This window comes from Geospiza fortis, unplaced genomic scaffold (assembly GCF_000277835.1).
Source record: "Geospiza fortis unplaced genomic scaffold, GeoFor_1.0 scaffold376, whole genome shotgun sequence".
Classification (NCBI taxonomy): domain Eukaryota; kingdom Metazoa; phylum Chordata; class Aves; order Passeriformes; family Thraupidae; genus Geospiza; species Geospiza fortis.
The window spans coordinates 57,141-80,383 of record NW_005054636.1 but is presented as its reverse complement, the minus strand read 5'-3'; the positions used below and the strand labels follow the sequence as shown (position 1 = coordinate 80,383).

General features: G+C 40.6%; 1 long non-coding RNA gene across 1 annotated transcript; it reads right to left on the bottom strand.

Moving 5' to 3' along the window:
- Window positions 1-677: 677 nt before the first annotated feature.
- On the bottom strand, window positions 678-22,984 carry LOC115948935. The gene is made up of 3 exons (XR_004082679.1): window positions 22,753-22,984; window positions 1,955-2,063; window positions 678-815 (listed from the first exon to the last, which is right to left on the bottom strand). It is a non-coding gene; the product is annotated as an uncharacterized LOC115948935 (long non-coding RNA).
- Between the last annotated feature and the right edge of the window lie 259 nt (window positions 22,985-23,243).

Genomic DNA, 23,243 nt, shown 5'->3' with positions numbered 1-23,243 from the left:
TAAACTGAGATGTTTTTCCATGGAAATGACTACTAGAACAAGTTTTAACACAACAGGTGTAACTGCTCAGGATGAAAAAACAAAAGCACATGAAAAAGAGATTTCTCTGCAGAGTTCTTGCGACTGGGACTCCATAAGTTATTTACACACTTTGGGTTTTCTGGATAGGAGTTTGGGCTATATCCAAATCCAGCTGAAGCCAGCCTGCCCTGCCAAAGACACTGTGCTGTTTTCAACTGGTTACTTAACTTTTCCAAGATCAAATCAGGTCTGGAAAGCAGCTGATTCCTGTGTAACTAAAGAAGAATCAAGGATGTTCTGAACAGCCTGGAGGGACTTGGAGCCTTTCCCCCAAAACTACACTACATATAATTCTGAAAATATTTAGACCAAAAAAAGGCTAGACCTTTTCTCAGAAACAACCTAAATGATACAATTATTATTTATCTTTTATTTAATCAATTGGACAATGAATAATAAGACTTTCAGCTAAGTTTGATACAATTATAGTGAATTATTTTTTCATTATTCTCAGATCTATTGTTCTTTTACTGTAAATTACCTGCTCTCAAGTTTCATTAAAAATTACTGGAACAGAACAGCAGAACTAAAACCTATATACTCAGCTTTACTAGTTTTATAGAGCTCTTTTAAAGTTTGAATTTAGTTAGCTTGTAGGCTGTACAAGCAGATCTAAAAATAAGCATGCTTTAGAATCTTTCTTCATGTTCAGGCCAATTCTTCAGCCTCGGTGAAAACCTTGGATGTATGAGAAACTTGCACTCAGCTCTCTCATGTATCTTCTTTACAAGGATCTGTAATTAAAGAGGAAGGGAAACAGCTTTACAGGCTTACCTTTGAAACAAGACATTGCAACATTTAAGGGAGAACAGACAAAAAAGCATGCCTCCAAGTAAAATTACAAACAAAGCAAGAATTATTTAATGCCTGGGGGTTATTTCAGTTTCCATCTAAAAGAGGAATTTTGCATTGTGCTTGTGGCATGGATCACTGCACGTGGCCATTGGGTGTTACCGCAGGCTCCAGGCTGGCGTCCAAAATACACCTCATCTGGGTGAAAAGGGTGTGCTGATTTATCAGCTCTAAATCCAGCTGGAACGGAGGGAGCTTGGTTTTGGTGATGTTCCTGCGAGCAGAAGGTAAGGGTCACTGGCTAACCACTGGCATCCTTGCAAAAGTTACTGTAATGACTTGTTGCACAACCCACAAAACAGGTACCTCATTCACATCAAGCACAGGAACAGTAAAGGTGTGTCCTGCTGACACTCTGTCCTTCAAAGGAATAAATTCCTACATGTTCTCTTGCCCTCCCAATTTGTTACTGCCTCACAGAATCCCCATTCCTGCCAGCATCAGGCTTTCAAACCTATAGCTGTGATCTAAGTTTTTATTCCCTCAGCTGAAGGCAAGGATGGCAAAAGAGGCCTCAAAGACTAAATTTTCACCAGAGTTCAGGCAGAAGCAGCAAGATTGTGAAGCCAAATTTCCCCAAGAATTGCAAAACTAGTAATTATAAAAGAAGATGAGGATGAATCTTTTTCATGTTGTAACGTTTTAGTACAAAAATTATTTCAATGGAAACATTTTCACAAAGGTAGGGACCAAAGGGAACTGAACAAGGGAAAGCAGTGAGAGAATTGCATAAAAGAAATCAGATTATTTTTAAAAAGTCTGCTGATAGTTGCATTCTTTTAGATGATGGCTTCCATTCTTTTTCCAAAAACAGCCTTGAATCTGAATAAAACTTTTATGTCATATTTGGACCAGTCTCACTTAACACAAAATAAAAATAAAAGGTCTGAAAACAAGAATTACTGATCTATTTTGTGCATTCAAACACTGGGATAATAGGAGGAAGGTAACATGAGGATTGATGTATACTCAAAATAAATGTGTAATATCAACAGTGAATATAAATATATAAGATCCTTACATTGCTTTGAAGATCCTTACATTGCTTTGAGCAATGGTGAAATTCAGTCTTTCCAAGATGTAAATTTGTGGTGCTGTGTACACAGATTTCCTCCAACCCCTGGAGTTTCCTGCATGCATCACAAGTACAACTGGTTAGTGGCAGCTTGTATAAATGCCTTCTTTCTAATATCTGACTGCAGATTTTGTGAATTGTATAAGCATTTCAAAGACAACAAAAGGGAGAGTGTTTAATTTTCTCTTAAATAAATGTGTGCTGCCTATGAGAGGGACTTTGCGTAGTGCACAGCACAAGGCACGTTGTATAAGACACAGCTCTACAGCAATTACTAGAACACAAACAAATTGCTATTTTAAATGAAAAACAGAGATAGGTTTACTTTAACTGAAGCTGGAATTGCTTGTCCAAAACCTCCCAGTTTACAAACAATGCAACACAATTGTAACAGCATGGACTTGGCTGGTGTACAGGTTTCCAAACAAGCTGTTAATTTATTTATTGAGATTAGTGCATTTTGATTATTAAGTCATTTCGTACAAGACTCAATCAATATTCAAAGTCTAAACTTAAGGCCCCTTGTTGTTAATTATACAGGAAGATGAATCTTACAGGTTGGACTTACTTAAACCAGTTGTACCATCTAGTAGATATTAGTTTGGAAAGGATTTATATGCACAAGTGAATTTCTCACGTTTACTACAAAAACCACTGGGCTGATGATAAATGTTTTTTAATGAAAATAAATAAAAAATTTAACTGTACATTCTTGATCTAGACAGGAAACTTTTATTCAAAGTAAGGGAAGAGACAGAAGTAGAATTTCAGAGCTCTGGTCAATTTTCATGTATGCCACGTCAGGAAAATGTACTAAAGAACATTTTTCTTGACACTGATTGATTAACTTGCCTTGCACTTGCTTTGTTAAATCCTAAACCCTTCGAGGTCCTTTTCCCAGTTCTTTCTAAGTAAAACTAATCAGACTACTCCAAATCAAACAATAACTGCTCAATCAATAGATATTAACATGTGCACAAAAATAAAACAGTTGTTAGTTTTGAAAAAAGTAGTCATGGGAACAATTCAGAGAAATGGTGGTAAACAAGAAATTTTGCTCAGACTCAAAAAATGCAGATATCACTCAGACACTAAGGGCATACACTTGCACTAAGTATATGTTAAGATAATCAGGCTATTTTTTCTAAAACAGGATTGTAAATTTTGCTTTTTCTTTTTTTGATGTAATTATTAATTATTAATCATTACTTAGAACCTGTATCACCCTCTGTCTGCTCTTACACAGAACTGTTTAATTCAATTCAAAGGTGAAGATTTTCCTAAGAATCACATGAAGAATCTTCTCAATTTCACAAGAATTCACATTCCAAATTCTGATTTTCCACTAGCTTAATCTTAGAGCATTTTCTTTACAGAAGAAGGAATTCCTTAAATCTCATATTCCACACTAAAAAAAAAAAAAAAAAAAAAAGCAAATCAGCTTTTCTTTTGCTCCATTTTCCTCAGAAAATGTGGTTCAAGTTGTATATTGTGTTGAATGCCTGCCTGAGCAACTGCTTGCCAGCTGCATGAGCACTGACTGCTCCAGGTGTTCAAGGAGCTGAGCTGCAAGCAGGTAAGGAACGTGCCTTGGCTCACTGAAATTGTTCACCTTCACTGGCTTGTATATGTTGTGCAGCAAATTTGGGCTGCAGCAACAGCAGGGTTCAGATAAAAAAAAATTTCCAAGCGTCTGTAATTTGGCCAGAAGGAAGATTGAAAGCAAGGAGCACTCCGTACAGCCGCAGTGGGGTAGTCAGGAAGGAGAAGAGCCAGAGGTAGGTCAGGTGGGAAGAACAGCAATAAATTAATATAAGAAGCAAAGTAAACAGAACACAATGCTCTTCTGTAGGAAGAGAAAGGGAAGAAGTTGGTTTTGATCAGGTAATAATGAATTTTTATGAACTCTAGGCAAATGTTAATGGTGAAACCTGTAAAGGACAATTCAGGCCTGCTGAAGAAGCATGAAGAGAAGCGTTGCCTTCTTGTCATCCTCAGAACAACCATACTGGGCTCAGCCCCTGTGGCCATTTACAGCAGAATCAGTAATAAGGTGCAAATTGTCATCTTGTCGCAATACTGCCAGCACCTCAGTTAATGAAGGTGTAAACAACAGGAAGTCCCTAAATGATGCTAATGACATCATCTGTGTTCTGCTTTTTAAAGAGGTGATGTTCACTACTGCTGTTGACATGGGGGTGGAGTTGGAAAACACCGGGCACTCACAAACATGAGAAAAGTTGGGCAAGAAGAGAAAGAGAAATCATTTGTGACTGCCTAAGTTTTATACTAGCTCTGTCATCTGCACAGTTTAGGGCAACTTCAGTGGTTCATATGCAACCAGAGAAAAATCCAACCTTTTTTATTCCCAAGTTCAGAAAAAAATTAGAAACAGGGTTCCACTTCATGTAAACAAGATAATTTGCTCTTTTTCTTCTGTCTATGTATTTTATGTAGCAATGTACTCTATTACCACTTAAATAATAATCAAACATTACCAATTTCCCCTCACCCCAAGAAACAGAACCAGACAAGTCTGGTGACAAATTAGTTTGTATCATTTGGCCCTCTCCCTTCTGTTTTTACCATTTCCATACTCTTTTTAGGTGTCCCCCAACACTTTCATCGCACTGAGACCAGTTTGAAGCTGCCTGTGGACTGTCCAAGCTGCAAATATTCCTTTAACAATATAACCTAAAAATATTTATATATAACACATCACATTCACATACCAGTGCGGACATTGTTTGCTGTTTCTCTACAAAAGCATGACTAGACAATGTAAACAGCATACATGTTCTCAGTGTCAGTGATATTAAATCAGGAATGATTCTTTGAGAAGGATAGCAAGAGCAAGAAAAAAAATTATGTGGTCACAGGACAAAGTTTATCTTCTTTCAAATTAGACCAGAGAGACTTCAGCAAAGTCATATCTCTGACACTCACCATAATTCAAGATCGGGCTGGACGGGGCTCTGAGCAGCTTTGTCTAGTTAAGGACACCCCTGCTTACTGCAGGGGGTTGGACTGGATAACCTTTATAACCTCCAACCCAAACTGTTCTGTGATCTGGTTTAAATTGTTCAAAAATCACTTTGGTGATTTTTGACACAGGTAAGTCTAAATCTTTGCAGTAGGAGAGCAAGAAAGTCATCAGTAATTTTTGTAATGAGATTTTAAACACTGATCACTCTGATCCTTCTGGTTAGTTCCCAGTGCCCTGTGAGATACAGAGTTTAACATACAGCTAATTAAAACACAGTCTTCAAATAGCTTCAAATAATCAGTTGGAGGAAAAAGAAGAACACAGGGTTTTTTGTTAACAAGCTTAATTCCAGAATCAACCCAATGAAACCATTCACACAGGTCTCATTTTTCATACCCTACACAAAAATAATTCTCAGAGGCTTAAAAATGCTTTAGGTATCACTTTAGTGGTATACCTTTAGTATGTTCTTGTAAACAACCTGTAGAAAACCTAAAAGCCTATGGAGCCTTTCAAGAAACAAAACAGTGATTCTACTTGTCACACGCCGGCTGTGACCCCAAGCCCAGTCCAGCCAGAGGGAACATGGTAAAAGTAGAGGGACAGGAAGGATGGAGTTGCCCAAAGAATAAAGAACTTTAATATCACTGGCAGGGGGCTATTTACAAATCACAAATGGGACGGGGCTGTTGTGGAACGTGCCTTGAGCTGTTTGATTTTCCAGCATCAGTCTCATTCCATGGTTGTGACAATGGGAAGATGCCAGCGGCTCACATCCCAGGCAGCAGACCAAGAACTTAATGTTACAACTTACTTTATAAGTTTTTTGACCAATCACAGAAAGCAAAAGCACATTGACAGTAGTTCTATCCAATCACCACAAGCGCACGTACCTTTGGTTAAAACAATGCTTGCTTATTTCAAATACAATACCTGCTTGTGAGCCTTAAAACACAATCCACAGAGCTCCATTATTAAGCTTCAAACTTCCTAATATCTTGTTAGATAAACTTTTCTGTAGCTTAGGGAGTTATTCTAGACAAGCATTAATACACAGACCATTTGTCCTTGCTTTTCTACAGTTTAAATAATTTTTCTGCTGACCAATCTCATGGCTGCTGCTTAGCTCTAATCACAGTTCTGCTGTCTCTGAGGCCTGCCTTTTGCAGCTTTCCCAAAACCCTCTGATTTTGTGGATTCCCACATTTAGTAGCAAAATAACAAACACAGAAACCACACAATCTGAGGGGCAAGATCCAAAGACGAAGGGGTGTGGCAAGCGTAACAATATATAGGGGTATTCTGAGGGCAAGGCTCCAATCACAAGTGCAAACTAGGAACATGACCTTGTATGTGACAGGTCACGAACCAACTGAGAACAAGAACCAGAAACATGACCTATTATAGAGCAATCCCATTAACATACCATTAACATACCAACTCCCATGGCTACGCCCTTCCCGCCGTGACCTTACCAGCTATCTCCCTTTCAGCATCCCACTGCCCAGGGTCTCAGGTTGATGCCTCCTGTATATACCACCGAGGCTAAACCACTATTCATGCCAGATGGTTCTGTTCTCACATCTACTTTGCTTAGACTCATAGGCCTGACTTCAACAAAGGTTGAAGGTTGATAGGTTGCTATTATTCTTACCAAAGCTGGCTAGCTAGCTAGATATTCACATCTTGCTCTTTTTCATTCTATTCTGCTATTTCTGATTTAATGGAGAAAACTGATCAATAATTTTAGTCAGGTCCCGCTGTTCTATTCCAATCAATTTTCAGTTGATATTTTTTACTACAAGTGATAGAATGTTAGTTTTGTTTTTAAAGAGAGTGTGGTATTTAAATATTTTAAAACTATTGGTTTGTTTGTGTCAGTGAGAAGGAAATATATTGACTGGAAGCTGTAGCTAAATGATGCCTTCTATAAATCTCTCTGGCAAAGAATATCTCTCCATAGACTTCAATATGATGTAGAGCTCTAAAGCAAACATTTCTATTGCAAAGAGTTTCAGCGGGACCTGCCACTACAATGTCATGGGCTGAATAGTGAGATTTTAGTTTATCTTCCCCATCATTGAAGCTGGACTAAAAGAGGAGATGGCTCAAATTGCTTAAAATAGAAAATTGATCAATTTACTGAAATGCCAAAAACTCTAGATAAGCAAAATCACTATGCAGAAGTTTACAGGCACATTCATTAGGTGATAGCACAGCAGAAACAGCATGTTTGGAGTCTGTTATTGGCTGATTGCCTCTGACACTTCAGAGTGGAATCACACATACATGTACACACGCTGCATGGAAATGTGTGCAGCATTCTGGCTGCTGTGGCTGGGAAGTCTGCAAGCACACTTTCACCAGTACAAAAACAAGATAAATACCACACTGAAAATGTAAACATGAGGAAAAGATACATCAGCATGACCCAGGCACTCTGAACTGCATGGCAGGAGAAACAAAGAAATAAATCGGTAGCAGTTAACAATTTATGCAATTTAATCTTTTACTGATTTGTTCAGACTAAATTATGTGGGGTTTAGCCCTGTTTGCACAAGTTCAACAATCACTTTGGGAATGACACTTTCCAAGCATACATTACAATTCACTCAACTCTCACAGCTGAAAAACACCTTTAAGATCACCAAATGCAACCGCTAACCTAACACTTTCTCCTCCACAACTAAATCATGTCCCTAAACAATACATCTGCACATTTTCTCAATACTTTCAGGTATAGTGATTGACTTTTAAGTCAAGAAGTCAAAAGAACCAGCAGAAACAAGTTAGAGAAAGTGCTTCCATATGGCCAAGAACAGTCTTTTTTGGCCAAGAATTGACCACAAAAGGATTTTTTTACAGCAATCAGGAAGGAAGATGGCATAATTTCAGTTTTTGTCATCACTCACTTGATGGAATACTGCTGATGTACCCAAGCACATTCTGCCAGACGCAGTGCTGCTGCTCACCAGGGTAAAATTACTCATTCAACAGGTTTTAAATCAAATCATGATTGAATAGTTAATTTATTTATTAACACATAATTAAGTAGCAATCAGTGCTAGTTCACACAATACATTCCAGAATCAGCATCCAGAAGGAAAAACCACAGCACTGAATTATTTCAAAATCTTAATACGTACAAGCAGGTTTCTAGCTACCCTTCTACAGCTAAATCCTAAAAAGTCCCACCCCCAGAAGCAGAGACATTGGGGACAGGTGAGCATGGCTCCCCCTCCATAGGTTCTCCTCTCCCATGCAGCAGTTTTGGGTTTTCTGCCACACAGTGGGTGCATACTCATGTACCCCATCCCACGCAGGCTCCACTCAGTGATTCCTTTGGAAAAAAAACCTCTAGCCCCTCTCCACCAGGCACTTTTCCCTGTGTCTAAAATAGCCAGGTTCACAGAGGAGCATTTTTGATGACCAGCAACATGAGTTATTGAGCATCTTAAGGGCTCAGACAGGAAGGACACTGCTTCACCACATGCAATGTAACCCTGCAGAAGAGTTACACCCCACAGACCACGCAGTGGAACATCAGCTCCCAAGGACCCATCACAGAAACACAATACAGAGCCACAGCTTGCAATTGAGCTCTGACAGAAGTGTTAACACCAGGCACCTTCCAAGAGATACTGGAATATCATTTTGCAAAACAAGCAAGAAGTAGGATTTGGAAAATGCTGCATTCACTTTAAAAAGTACCAGGCAGTAAATCTGCAGTGGTCCTTTGTGCAGATTTCCCCCTGCTGTTACTCCTACTCATACAAGCACCTACAAAACTACTGCAAATATACATATTTTCTTATCACAGGAGTTATTACAAAAAATCCCACAATCTAATTAGTGATTTTTAATGGAGTTTATTCACAGTTTGGGTTCCACAAAAAAAAAAAAATCATTCAGAGATCTCTGGAGCAATCGTTTTGATTAAAAATTAATGTTATTTGGTCAGTTTTTATTCCCCAAAATCCTTCTGTATGCCATCTTCAAAATACAATTTTAAAACAGATCTTACCACACCAATGAATGCCTCTATTTCCCATGCCAAAACCCCATAGGAATCAAGGGAGTAATAACTGAAATATACTTTTGTCTGAATTTTTAATACTAGCACCTTCTCTTTGTTCCTTTTGGTTTATTGACAAGTACTTCAGGCATATTCATCAAAAGTTTCAACAAATTTTGCAACCTACATTACACACATCTATCATTCCCAGAGGATATACCTCCCACCAGTCACAGAGAACCCCGATCTCTGGTCTGTGTGTCACCAATCTCCCTGTTTGCCATTGAGCAGGCTGACATGGAGAGAGGACAGTAGATGTGACTGCTGCTCGACCTCAGCCTCTGCATGAGAAGGTGCACACCAAAGGATCATGACCAAACCACAAATACTTATGACACTAAATGCTCTAACTGGCAACACGAACACCGGTTGCTGTGGGATGTGTGGGAGTGTTTGCAACAAGAGCAAGAAACATCCTGCCCTGCCATTTGTTTGCACGTTGGTTAGTCTCCTGCTCAGCTGCACTGTAAACGATAAAAACATAGAGAAGCTCATGCGTGTTTGATAAAGTGATTCTGTTGAGTCACAGTGGTGTCCATGATCCAATCGCTACAAAAGGCACCCAATGTGTAGCAGGAACTGTGAATCTCCAGTAGCAACACCACATTCAAACCAAGTTCTGTGAAAAGGGGATCCCCATCCTTCGTCTCTACCCGCTGGACAGGTGAGACTGGGAATGTGGAACTATGGGATAGTCTCTGTCTCATGAACATAAGCTTTATTTAGAGATTTTACAAAGAATTTTAAGAGAACAGGAGTTTTAAACCCCATCAGTTAAGTTAGCTGCTTTATTAGTACGTCCAAATAGTAATTCTAAGGTATTCTCTCCCCACGGTTCCTGCAATGCTTAAGTGTGGGAAAAGGTAGAAGCCTGAATTAGAGGCACAGAAAAAAAAGGACAGCCAGTCTGTGACAGTGTTCACAGGGGTCTCAGGTTGAGGGAAGAGATCAGGATTTGACTCCATGTTTCAGGAGGCTTGATTTATTATTTTATGATATATATTACATTAAAACTATACTAAAAGAATAGAAGAAAAGATTTAATCAGAAATCTAGCTAAGAATAGAATAGAAAGAATGATAACAAAAGCTTCTGCCTCGGACAGAGAGTCCAAGCCAGCTGGGCTGTGATTGGCCATTAATTACAAACAACCACATGAGACCAATCACAGATCCACCTGTTGCATTCCACAGCAGCAGATAATCATTGTTTACATTTTGTTCCTGAAGCCTCTCAGCTTTTCAAGAGGAAAAATGCTAAGGAAAGGATTTTTTAATAAAAGATGTCTGCAACACCAGTCCCTGACAATATGTTAGCTACGTGGAAAACTGCGTATACTGCCTTAAAAGCTTTGCAGCCTGCTGAGAAAGCTTGTGAGTGCCCTGTCACAGATATTTTAAATTTGGAGACTCATTTGAATATTAGCTATGTCTATGCAGAAGTACCAGCTGAATTAGGAGATGAGGACCCTCCGGAGCCTGGCTATTCTTTTGATCCTTGTCCTATGAATCCTGACAAGGGGCCTGATCTTTATCCTCCTTTAACTCCCATAAAAAATTTAGCTGCTGCATTTCCCACTATGGCTCAAGTGTTAGCTAATTCTTATCATTCTCCACCTATGGCTCCTTTACCCAAATTACCATTGCAATCTCATTCATATTCGACATTAATAGAGAAATGCAGGGAAGAGGCCCTAAAAAGGAGAGATATTCCCGTGTTATTAGCCATACGGCTCAGTTATCAGCTGAAGACACCCTCTCAGTATGTACAACCTCCATCTGAATTAATAAAAGAAGTTCATAAATCTGTCCAAGATTATGGACTGCAAATAGAATACACTATGGGATTGATTGATTCTATTAACCGAGGCTACACTGTGTCTCCTAATTATTGGCAAATGCTTTTAAACTTATACTAACCTCAGCACAATATACAGTGTGGCTGGCAGAAGGGAAAGACCTTGCTACTGCACAAACTATGGATAATATTGAAAATTTAGAAGTAGGCAGTCTCAATGAACTGCTGGGGCAAAACACGTATGCTACCCCCACTGCCCAAGCTAACCTAGCTTGTGCAGTGCTACAGAAAAGCTCCCACATACCCATAAGGGCTCTTAAAAGAGTCCCAGAGTTCAGAAGAAAGGACTCTTCCTTTGCATCTGTTCAGCAAGGCCCTCAAGAATCATATGTAACATTGATGGATTGCAGACGGCCATAAGCAGGCAAATAGAAAATGAAGAAGCAGCTACTATATTCTTATTACAGCTAGCCTTTGAAAATGATAATGCAGCTTGTCAGAAAGCACTGCTCTCTGTAAGGAATGAGCATGCTAATTTACCTACCTATATCAAAGCCTGTCAGAATGTGGGGACAGAGGAATACCATGCATCTGTTTTGGCTGCTGCCTTATCCCAAGCCCTTAATACACATAAGAAAACTGATGTTCTGGTGCCTGGTGTTCTAACTGCCAACAAGAAGAGCATTTACAGAAAAGCTGTTCCACTCAAAAGAAAGGAAAGAAGGGCCCCCCACCCTGGTGTCCCTCCCTCTCTATGTGCGCAGTGTAGAAAGGGTTACCACTGGAGTCAAGTATGTAGGTCTAAATTTGATAAAGATGGTAACCCTGTCATCCCTCAGCAGGGAAACAAGGAGAGGTGCATGAGACCCAGTACCCCTCAACCCAATAGGGTCTTTGCAATCTGAACCCAGGAGTCTTAATTTCTTCTCTCTTCGCCAGTACCCCCAGGAGCACAGGTTTGGACTTATCCCTCTCAGACAATATCTTAACCACAGACTTATGGGTCTGTCAGTGTCAGAACTGGTGGATTTGGCAGCACTAGTGTCATCCATGTTCACTGGTTCCAACAAATTATGAGTGAAAAGCCCTTACTAACTGTACAGTTAAATGAAAAATTTTTACAGGTTAACTTGACACTGGTGCAGATGTTTCCATCATTTCAGAGTCTTCATGGCCCCACAGTGGCCTCCTAAAACAGCTGATGCCTTAGTGGAAAGCATCAGGGGACATCAAGCCCCTAAACAGAGTGCACTTGTTCTTACAGTCATGGGGCTGAATGAACGCCCAGCAACTTTCTTACTGTCTGTTTTGCCTTCTCAATTTATGCTGTGGGGTCATGATTTACTTTCTCAATGGAATATTATGCTTACGGTGAATGTAACAAATTTAACAAATGCGCCACTGATGTAAATCCCCTGCTCAAACTGATGTAGAAAACAGACACGCCTGTTTGGGTTGATATCCAGGAAAGAATGCTTGGTTCCTCCCCCTGGAGGAGCATCTCATAATGGGATGATGTAATTTTATCAGTCATGCAGTGACACTCAGTAGGCCATTAACAGCAGATATTGCCCAGAGGGAGGATAGGTCGTGGAAGAGATAAAGAGCACTGCGCCACATGATTTCAACAGATGGTAATAGAATACATCCTTTTGGTTACATCTTGCACTGCAACCTAAGACAGAATGCCTCTGCACTTTGTAAATACTGCTGATATAACCCTGTTACTTGTGGATTTATTCTCTCATATTTGTTCTCATTGTACACCATTTTTTGTCATGCATACTTGCTCCCATTCCAACTCACCAGGTCCCCTAACAGAAGGGAATGCTTGTGCCGAATGCTTGATGATGGCAGTCACATCTAATCAGACATTTACAGTGGCCTCAGAATCTCATGCCTTCTTTCATCATAACGCTGCTGCTTCATCTAAAGATTATAGTATTTCAATGTCCCAGGCAGGCATGATTGTTAACACTTGTCCTGACTGCCAGCATTTTTTTCTCCTAATGTGCCTGCTGGAGTAGTATGTAGAGGACTTACAGCCTGTCAGTTAAGGCAAACTGATTGTTGCATTCCACTGTGGGGAACTGTGAGGAGTTCTTTTAAAAATAGATGGTCTGGAATGAAATAAAGTGAAACAAGACAAACATTGTATCTGAGAACCATTTATTGATAATGAAACTGGAAAAAAAAGCAGCTGCCCCTAGAAAAGACAGAGGATGAAGGAAAATGGAAAAGGAATGGGGAGAGAGAGAAAAAGGAGACAGAGAGAAAAAGTGGGTATTACCACCAGAGGATCAGGGAGTGCTGTCAACATCCATGCGACAGAGAATGTGCACACTGCGTGCTGGGGAGCCGTCACAACAGCTCTTGGAAAGGTGAGGCTCTGTTGGAATTCAGGACATCCCTCTGGCTGTCCTGGACTGCCAAGACCCCTGCCAGGGAGTTCGGAGACCCTGGCACAGAGCCCAAGATGCCTGTGGTTTTGATTATGACCCATGGAGCAAACTACCAACGTTATATGAAGATCTACAAGGCACAACAGTTTAAGTAGAATGATAGTGAATTTATCACGGGGTGAAAAAGTAGATTTTTGGGGTTTTTAGAATGGGGGTTCAGGGGGCAAGATGGAAGAATCTGGGTGTGTCCAGCCTTTCTCCTTCTTTTTCCTGGCCTCCATCTTCTGCTGTGATGTTGGCACTTTTAGATTGGTTTAGAGTAGAAGTTCACTGTCTAATATAGGTGATAGGTATTGGAAAGTAATTGTAAATATTGTACACAGTTTTTAGTATAAAAAGATAACGCCTCCCCAGGGGCAGGCAGAGTGGGCTGGGAAAAGAGACTTTCTAACACATCTCGGGGTCACTCTGACCACCTAGAGTCCCGAGAAGGTTCTGTAGGCACAGCTGCCATGGGGATGGGCAGCCAGGTGAGTGAGTGGGCGCTCATGCAGGAGGTGCAGAACTCTGGGCAGGGTCACAGCAAGGATTGCAGCAGCACGCTGGATCAGAGGCGGGCAGGGTTGGATGCAGGTGGCTCAGGCGAGGATGCAGGGGGGAAGGAGCAGGGCTGCAATCAGGGACACAGGGAGGCAGGACAGATGTGAGGGCAAGCAAGAGCCAGTGAGGGCAAGAGAGCCAAAAGGCAGGTTGTGGCCAAGGCAAAAGGACAAAAAACAGGCCAGGGCCAGTTCAAAGGAGCAGCGAGCAAACAAGTGAGCAGACACAAAAAGCTCAAAAGATAAGACACAAAAAGCCCCAGACACCAAACCCCAAAAACACAAGTCTCAAAAAAACCCCAAAAAACAAGATTCAGAAATCTAAAGCCAAAACGCCAGTCTCAAAAAGCCCCCAAAAGACAACTCTCCAAAGAGCCCTCCTCAGATTGTAGTGCAGTTGTATTTTATGCCCCCTAGTTCCTCCCAAAATTCTGCCTGCTGACAGGAGACCATTGGCCCAGTCCAACCTTTCACTGCAGTCCATTGGTGGAGACCTTTTGCCATCCGGTTGGAGAAACCTCTCTGGAGGGTACAGTGTCTCTTGGGGTTGCCCTGCTGACTGCCTGTCCCAACAGAGGAGCAAAGGAAGAGAAGCAAAAACATAACATGGGGTAATCTCAAGGCTCTGGATGCTGAGGCATCTAGAATGATGTAGTGTGTGGGGGCAAACCCCAGTGCCACAAATACCTTCTTGTTCTACATGGCCATTGTATTGGCTAACTCAAAAGCAAGACCTTTGCTTTATGTTTTACTATTTAGCTCTTGTGTTATGGGTGTCAACGTGCAAATCCACTGGGTTCATGCTTAAGACCCTCTGGTGTTTCATCCAGTAACCTGGTGAGACCCAGAAATTCTCATTTCCACTAACAACTCTAAAATGCTAGGAGGGGAATGGCTCCCTCCATCTGGGTCATTTACTAAGGACACAGATTGGCTATCAGTTGAGGGAAATCAAACTTTTGTAGCAGATTCCTATCCCCCATGCTTAACTACTCACAATGATAGCACTTACACCCCTTTCACACTGCACATGCATTTGATAAAAAATCATACCAGTAAGAGAATGTTACAAGCAATTGAAATTCCAGGAGTTAACACATCACATAACCCTAGAAACACCACCACAGCTCCAAATAATATTTCCATATGCAAACTTAAAGGCCTCTCACCTTTGGTGCATATTTCATGGTCTCCACGTAGAGTGGAAAACCCTGAGCAACATGACATACATGCCCTTAATGTATCAGTGTCAGAATGGGGCTCACAAGGTCATTTTATCTGTAACAATGCCAGACTTGATGTAAGTGACTCCTGCTCAGGAAGCATTAGCTGGAGGAAAGGAGGACTCTTGGTGTCTGTCACACAGATCTGTGATGTCAATGGTGAATCGCTCCCTCACACAATTCATTGGAGATTGATGCTCGCCTCCCTGGCTCTATGAATATGGGCTTTGAGTTATTCTGATGTGTCATCTACATATTGGATGAATGCTATTTATATGAAAACTCTTGAGAACATGATGTGCACAACACATCCTTATGCATTTTTATTAAGAGATATGACAGTTGAATCTCGTAATCAATCATATTGCATCACAGCCATCAACCCTAGGTACCTCCTGCATCATCCCTGAAAATATAGCTGAAAGAAATTTTACTTATCTCTTATCTCCATGCTGGCATGCAGAAATATGGATTCCATGGATTTTACACAGGAATGGGAAGGAGAATCAGGAGTCATGTATCTAAACTGCTTGTTTGTAAAGAAATCCAAATGAACTGAGAGATTTAGTGCTTGGCTTACTGCCTTTATTGTATCTCCTATTACTATTTTAGCTTCATATCTACTATTGCCATTGCTTCTTTAATGGAATCAGTGAAAACAGCCTATGAAGTTAGTGCTGTAATGAGTAATTTCACAGAGGAATTACAAATGCAAACTGTAATTGATCAACAAATATTGGCATGCTTAGATGCCCTTGAGACTGCTTTGTTATGGGTAGGAGAAAAGCAAGATGCCCTAAATACCTGATTGTGCCTTCACTGTGACTGGCAGCACACTGATGCTAACATGTGTGTTACTCCTGTGGTACAGGGGTATGGAATGGAACAGTTCTGAAACTTCCTGGGATAAGGTAAAGGCTCATTTAAAGGGGGCATTTTCTACAAATATGGATAAAAACATAAATGCATTAAGAGGTAGTCTTAGGAAACAATCTCAAACATTACAAATCATATCTGCACAGAATTTCTATTATACACTTGCTAATGACTTGGCTTAATCCAAAAACTTGGTTTAAGAGACTGAATTTATGCATATGGCTGTTTGGCACTTTGGGGATGGGTGTGATCCTTGGTACAGGATTTCTTTGCCTCTGGAGACTGTTCCAGGTCAGCAAAAAGGCAGAACCAAACAATGGCTGCCCTTGTGACCAATTCATCTTTAAACAAAGAAAGAAGAGGTTTAGGTGTGACCACTGTTCAACCTTAACATCTGCATGAGAAGGTGCACACCAAAGGATCATGACCAAACCACAAATACTTATGACACTAAATGCTCTAACTGGCAACACGAACACGGGTTGCTGTGGGATGATGTGTGAGAGTGTCTGTGATAAGAGCAAGAAACATCCTGCCTTGCCATTTGTTTGCACCTTGGTTAGTCTCCTGCTCAGCTGCATTATCAACAGCAAAAGCATGTAAAGTTCACTCATGCTTAACAAAGCAATTCTGTTGCATCATGATGGTGTCCATGATTCAATTGCTTCAAGGACTGATGGCAAATGTAAGAAAGTCACAGGAAGTCAGAAATCCCTGGGAACAAAGGAGTTTCCTTCTATAAAATCTCCATACTACCTGAGCTCAAAATATAACATAACAAAACCAACCCAGCAATCAAATAAGGCTTAGGTCCTAAAGCAGCATCCCGCTATAAATTAAAGTCCATGACATTCCAGTATTAAGCTAGTTTCTGGTTAAAGTTTTCAGAAGAATATCTGCTCAGTTGCTGGACAGTTTCTGAAGATTAAAATAAAACTTCATCCTCTACTACAGGCTCTGGTTACCAGTTTCTGATATATTATCCATTTACTTGGAGCAGGGGAATTGCCTCTAGTCCTCTAATTCTCATCCCAGCTGCCTGCCCTCTCTATATATGTGGATAGCAGAAATGGCTCCACGTTCTTTCAGATGGGGCAATCTTTTAAACCTTGATGGGTTTAAGTGACAGGAGAAAAGTATCGATGCACAGAGAACCTTCTTTATTGCTTTCCAGAATTGTAAATCTACCAATGTCTAATGTAGTTTCCCCAAATTCTATGTTACAGAAACTTCATCTTCTGCTCCAGATCACATTTTGACCTGGCAAAACCAGAAACATACGCTACACTGGACAAAAAATCCTACTTATTATCTCCACAAACAAAAATTCAGTTTTAATTAAGTGCAACAATTTAATTTTGTGTGGGCAGAACTGTAAACCCCAATATAACCTCTGCCTTTCCATCTGCAGTGCAAAATCTTTTAGCTCTTTAAAGCTGAGCAAACAATAGTAAAATATTTAAATTAAGGATTTTTTAAAGTAGAAAATAAATGTAATAAAGAGAGTTTAGAGAAAATCTCGAAACCACTGCAGCCCTAAAACACCAGCGTAGCTTCTAGTGCAGTCATAGCCAAGAAAAGGTTACCCTAGACATCCAGAAGTGGATGTGCCAAATGCATTTGGGACTTCACTGTCAACTGGTAACAAGCAGCAAGTGAAGCTAATCAGGAAAGTGGGAAAGTGGTTCTTAGGACAAAAGGCACAATATGGCCTTTTCTGCAGAGGATAGCACAAGCACCATGCTGTGACAAAATTAATGATTTGTGTCCATTCATAGTCCAGGAGTGACTTTCTGTCTGCCTGGTAATACCACTCAGTATACCCAAAGTACACATGGGCCCCAAGACGTCCAGAGGTCCCAGAACAACCCTGAAGTCAAAGGGACAGGGTTAGAAAGAGTTATTTCCCACTGCCAGTAGAGAACTGCTTTACTGCTGTTAACTCCAAGTAAGTGGCTTTCCCTCCACAAGAACATTTCCTTTGCCTTCCCACAGCATCAGCACCCCATGAGGAAAGAATGTTTGCTTGGAGCTTTAACGGATTTGTATCATGAACAAAGTCACCAGGCAGACACCAACCAGCATGATTTGACAGGAGCCTTAGAGGCATCTAAATTTTATTACTGCTTCCGACACAATCTGATTGGAATTTTACCAGTGTAACAGACTGATTATTGTCCCAGCAATACAAATTTGTACTGAAAGTAGTACTTCGCCTCATACTTGAATGTATGTACTTTATATTTTCACCGATGTTCACTGTAAAGGGATATATTTAGGTACTAGTTGCCAATAGTTGGTCTATATCTCACTTCAGAAAAATGCTGTATTCATTTGTAAAATGATTATGCCTTGCATACTGGGCTGAGTCCCAAGAAAAGCTGTGATATGTTGAAGGAATACACTAAATCCAGTTATGAAGTATGTATTTTTGAAAGCTGAGGTCCCATTCTATCAATAAGCTTTGCCATTTAGCTAAAAATGCCATTTCTCTGGAAGTTAGATAAAATGCAATCAATAAGATCATTGCAACAATAGTATCCCTTGTGCTGCTGAAATGAGAAAGTTTGTTTTAGAGGCAAGTTGTAAATAGAAAACAAAATATTAAGCAGAGGAAGGAAATTTTGCCTTGTTAGACTGATACAGCCCTGGAACTATAAACATAGTGCAAGCTTGATGAATGAGTCAAGGTGCAATAAATATTACTAATAAGCTGTCACAGAAATTGGATTTCTTCAGTCTCTTCTGATTCCTGACTCACAAACTGCCAGCAAATCTAGTCACTTCTGTCTAAGTTTTGAAGCAGCTAAGGAGCCAATAAACTCTGCATACAGCATCACTGATCTTTCCCAAGACTGGGGGGGACAGCATCCAAAGTTCAAACCCTGTATCATAAAAACAGTCAGGAAAATGGAAAACAGCTTGGGTTAGATGTGATCAGCTGGGAGGCGCAACCTCAGGACAACTGGTGGGCAGACAACTACTCAATTATAAATTGGTACCTACACCAACACTTTGAAACATGGGCGTCACAGTTTGATGTGGATCAAACACCAGAGCACCCACGAAAAATCATTCACCTATTTCTCACGGGCTGTGGGTGAATTCTGCATCCCTACATGCACTCCATGGATTATAGGGAAACAGTTTTTTTGTATTATATTCCTCACCAGGGCTTGCAGAAGAATCTTAGCTCCAATGCTTGTAGCACCTCCTCCTCCCCCTCCCACTTTTGCACTGCCCTTAGTGTTACCATGTTGTTCTCTTCACGTGTGTCACCCTGGTTTTTTAAGATTTGCTAAGCTTTCTGATGTTGACATTCTTGTAGTGAACTTTCTCACACACTTTCTGTAAATAGCTCATTGTTTTGCATTCCTTTATGGAGGAGGAGAAAGTTGATACACTGTTGGTTTGACCAGTGCCATTGGAGAGGCGGCACTGTCACCCTCCAATCCACTGTCACTCTTGGAAAACTATAAATGTTGGAGTCAGAAAAAAAGCTTCCCCTTTTTCTTCACCTTGAGAACAGCAGTGTGCACTTGTGTTCTTTCATGTCCTATAGCAACACACGTGTCTTCACCTTTTCCCTTTCTCTGACTCAGGAGAGAACTGGTCTCTGTAGGTTCATTTGTTTTCAAGTTCTATCAATTGAAAAGTTTTGAAGCACTGAAAGGTTGATCTCATCCGGGCTCTGCATCAGGGAACTGCTCGCCATGCCTCTCATTGCTGATCACATGGTGCCCCCCAGCACCGTGTGAGCCACACCGGCCCCAGTCCCAGTCAGCTCCTCTCCTCATATGGGGCACCAAAAAGGAAGAGTGGCTCTTGCCATTTTTGCCCTTCTGTTCACAGCATGGCTGTCTAAAAGCAGCTAAGCAAATAAAGTTCATTGAGCACCATGGCAAGACAGCAGCCACCACTTGGCGCCGCCCTAGCCGCACTGATTTTGGCTGTGCGGCCGCCCCCAGCCAGTGGAGCACTGCCAGGGCCAGCCCTGGCCACATGGTCTTGGCCAAGGTCCTGCTTGTAGGCCTGGGATGGTCCCCCTGGCAGCATGACCCTAGCAGCCCCTGCCTCACCCTTCAAGAAAGAGGAAGAAAGGAATTGCACATGCTTTCTCCTTCTTAAGTATGTCATCACATATGGAGCATTGCCAATTTCTTTAACTGACATAGTAGTAGTGTGACCGTGTTCATAGGGGTCTTAGGATGTGGGAAGAGATGAGGACCTGACTCCATGTTTCAGAAGGCTTGATTTATTATTTTATGATATATATTACATTAAAACTATACTAAAAGAATAGAAGAAAGGACTTCATCAGAAGGCTAGCTAAGAATAGAATAGAAAGAATGATAACAAAAGCTTGTGGCTTGGACTCTGTCCAAGCCAGCTCACTGTGATTGGCCATTAATTAGAAACAATTAACATGAGCCAATCACAGATCCACCTGTTGCATTCCACAGCAGCAGATAATCTTAAGGAATCCTAAGGAAAAGATTTTTCATAAAAGGTGTCTGTGATATTTCCAGAGACAGCCTGTTATTGGCTTTGCCAGGCATGGAAGAAACTTCTAGCAGCTCCCTACAGAAAAATCACTTCCATGGCTAGCTTCTTCCCTACTCACCAAAAAATCAAGCCATCCAAACCCAACACACAGGGTTGCAAAGCTGCACAAGTAAGCTGTTACACAAGAACACTACGTGTTGCTATTACTCAAAAACAAAAGCTGTAGTACACTGTGATATTTCATCAAGGACCAGACCACGTGGCCAGATAATCCACAAGCAGGTCAATAAGCAGTGTCCTTAGGAAAACAGGAGTAAGCTGGGCTCACCAGGCACTCCAGTAAAGCAAAGCAGCATCACTTGCAATGAATTACATCTCTAAATGCTGCACCCTGTCAAATGTCTGCCTGACAGATACCCTTCAGGCCAACAAAGTCCATAGAAAGTTCTCTGTAACTTCAGTATATTCTTCTCCTAAGTCTCACTGGGTTTAAAAGATGCTTTTTGTCCTTTTAATGCAAGCTTGGAAGAGGCTTGGAGTAGAAGAAGAAAGGTGTTACTTAAAGCTTGGATCAAACCACAATAAAACTAAGTTGTCAAGGGAGGAAAACATCTATCAAAGAAAGGAAGAGACACTGAAACAGAGAACCAGGAATAATTTCTGTAGAGTCCTTATAAACCTATTAATCCCATTTCAAAGCTTCTAGACTCTTCTGGAATTTAAGTGAATAAACAATAATAACTGCTCAAGCTTTCAATAAATCACAACACTCCATCAATCATAACGAGTGTAATCCACCAGTTAAAACTGACATGAGACATACAAAAGGCACAAGGATAAAACATGATGCCAAGAAATAAATTTTAATCCCTCTTGCTATGCAGAGAGCAGGAGGGTTAAGTACAAGAAATCACATAAATTAAACACAGGAGGGTAGGAAAGGGAACAGAATCACTACATTCCTGGCCTCAGCAGCTAAAGATGGTGCTATGATTAAATAATTAAACCTTGTTCAGTCAAGCTAAATTTCAACAGAAGTAATTAATCTGCATGTGGTCTTTTATACCCTGCCCAAACTGTACTTTTGGCCAAAGCAAAACATTTCCTCTGTTGCCTCTTTCTTTCCAAAAGTTTCCTTAATATATGAGGAAAGAATCACTTCTCATTTAAATTAAATCATTTAAATTTAAATTTAATCAGTGACATTGACAAGGTTGCTATTCAAATGTAAAGTCTCATCCTTGCGAAAATTTTCACACACCGTTGTACAGCTGACTGCAGGATAAGAATTATTTACTTTTCCTGAGAAAGCATTGGAAATTTCAAAAAAATTTGTGTATTATGTCAGGACAAGTCTTAACCTCTGGATTAATTTTTTTCATAAACAAGTGAAAGGAAACACAAAGTTTGAGACTGTCAACAATCTAGGTCTCACCTGACACCCAAGGTACCAGACCCAGGTCCTCTTGCTGAATTGGGTTGACCATGGCTTTCTAGACTTAAAAAGGCTATTCAGGAAAAAAAGAGTTTCCTTTACCAAGCTCCTGTGTGACTCTGATTAAGCTAATGGAACTGATGTCCATGAAGACAACATTCTGGACAGCATAACAACCATCACAAATCCTAGGAGCTTGTTCCACTGCCATTTCCACAGCACCATGATTGCAATCCTGAATTGCACTAGAACATTCTTACGAGTCAGGCAAAGAGGATATCGACATGAAATGGCCTGAGGCAAACCAAAATCAGATACTGAGAGAAAGGTGTCACATGGGAAGGGAACCGTAGTGAATTTCAGCAGCAATAACAAAAGGGTTTAAGCAAAAATAGGTTTGAGCATCCATATCCAGACCTGCCTCTGGATTGTGAACACTTTGATTACCTCTTAAGAAGCGACACAGCTTCATGGAATGTTAACTCGTTTACAGAAAGTTTGAGAACATCCTTTGGATTGTTGTTACAGCCCAATCATTTAAACCTAGAGGCAAACCAAGGGGGTTTTTTTTGCTCTGGGTAGGTGCAGAGGAGAAAATTCCAATAAATATTCTCAAGAGGTAAAAATACACAAAAGTTTACTGGCAAACTATAGAAAATTAAGGAACATTGGCAAAGGAGTAAATACAGCATATCATCACTTATCCCAGCATACACTTAGCCCATTGAACATAGAAGACCTTATAATCCATTCAATGTTACACTATGTGAGAAGGGAGTTAGAAGAAGAAAGGGAGGAAAACAGAAAGACATGAAAAATACAGAAAAACAGACATAGCTACCAACCTCTGGGTTCCAGCAGTGTAAAGCAGTGTAAAGAGGGCTTTCAGCCTCCTCCTCTGTGCTGCCCTGGGCCATTGTTAATACAGCTCTCACGAGGCATTGCAGGACTTAAAAGGGTGTTTATGCAGCTTGTTTTAAGAGGCTACTTGCAGGCAAAACAGGCTTTCAATTTAATCTTTTAATAGCTGTGGCTTAAAATGAATACTCCAGGTGACTGTATAGAAACATACAAGGTGAGAAGATGGATAGGCAAAAATTAATAGATCATCACAGAGAAGTTAAAATAATAGTAGTTTTCCATTTCAATAGGTTATCCAGTATAGCACATCCAGGAAGATCTCAGTTCTTTGGTACTCTACACATTCTGAAGGAATGTATAACGAATAGACGGCACAAACCCAAAACCAAATACACCTTCCTCCCCTCCCCCACCCAATCCTGTCTTCTGGGTTAGTGTTTATTTTACTTTTTTCTTTGATTTGTTTCTCTTTCAT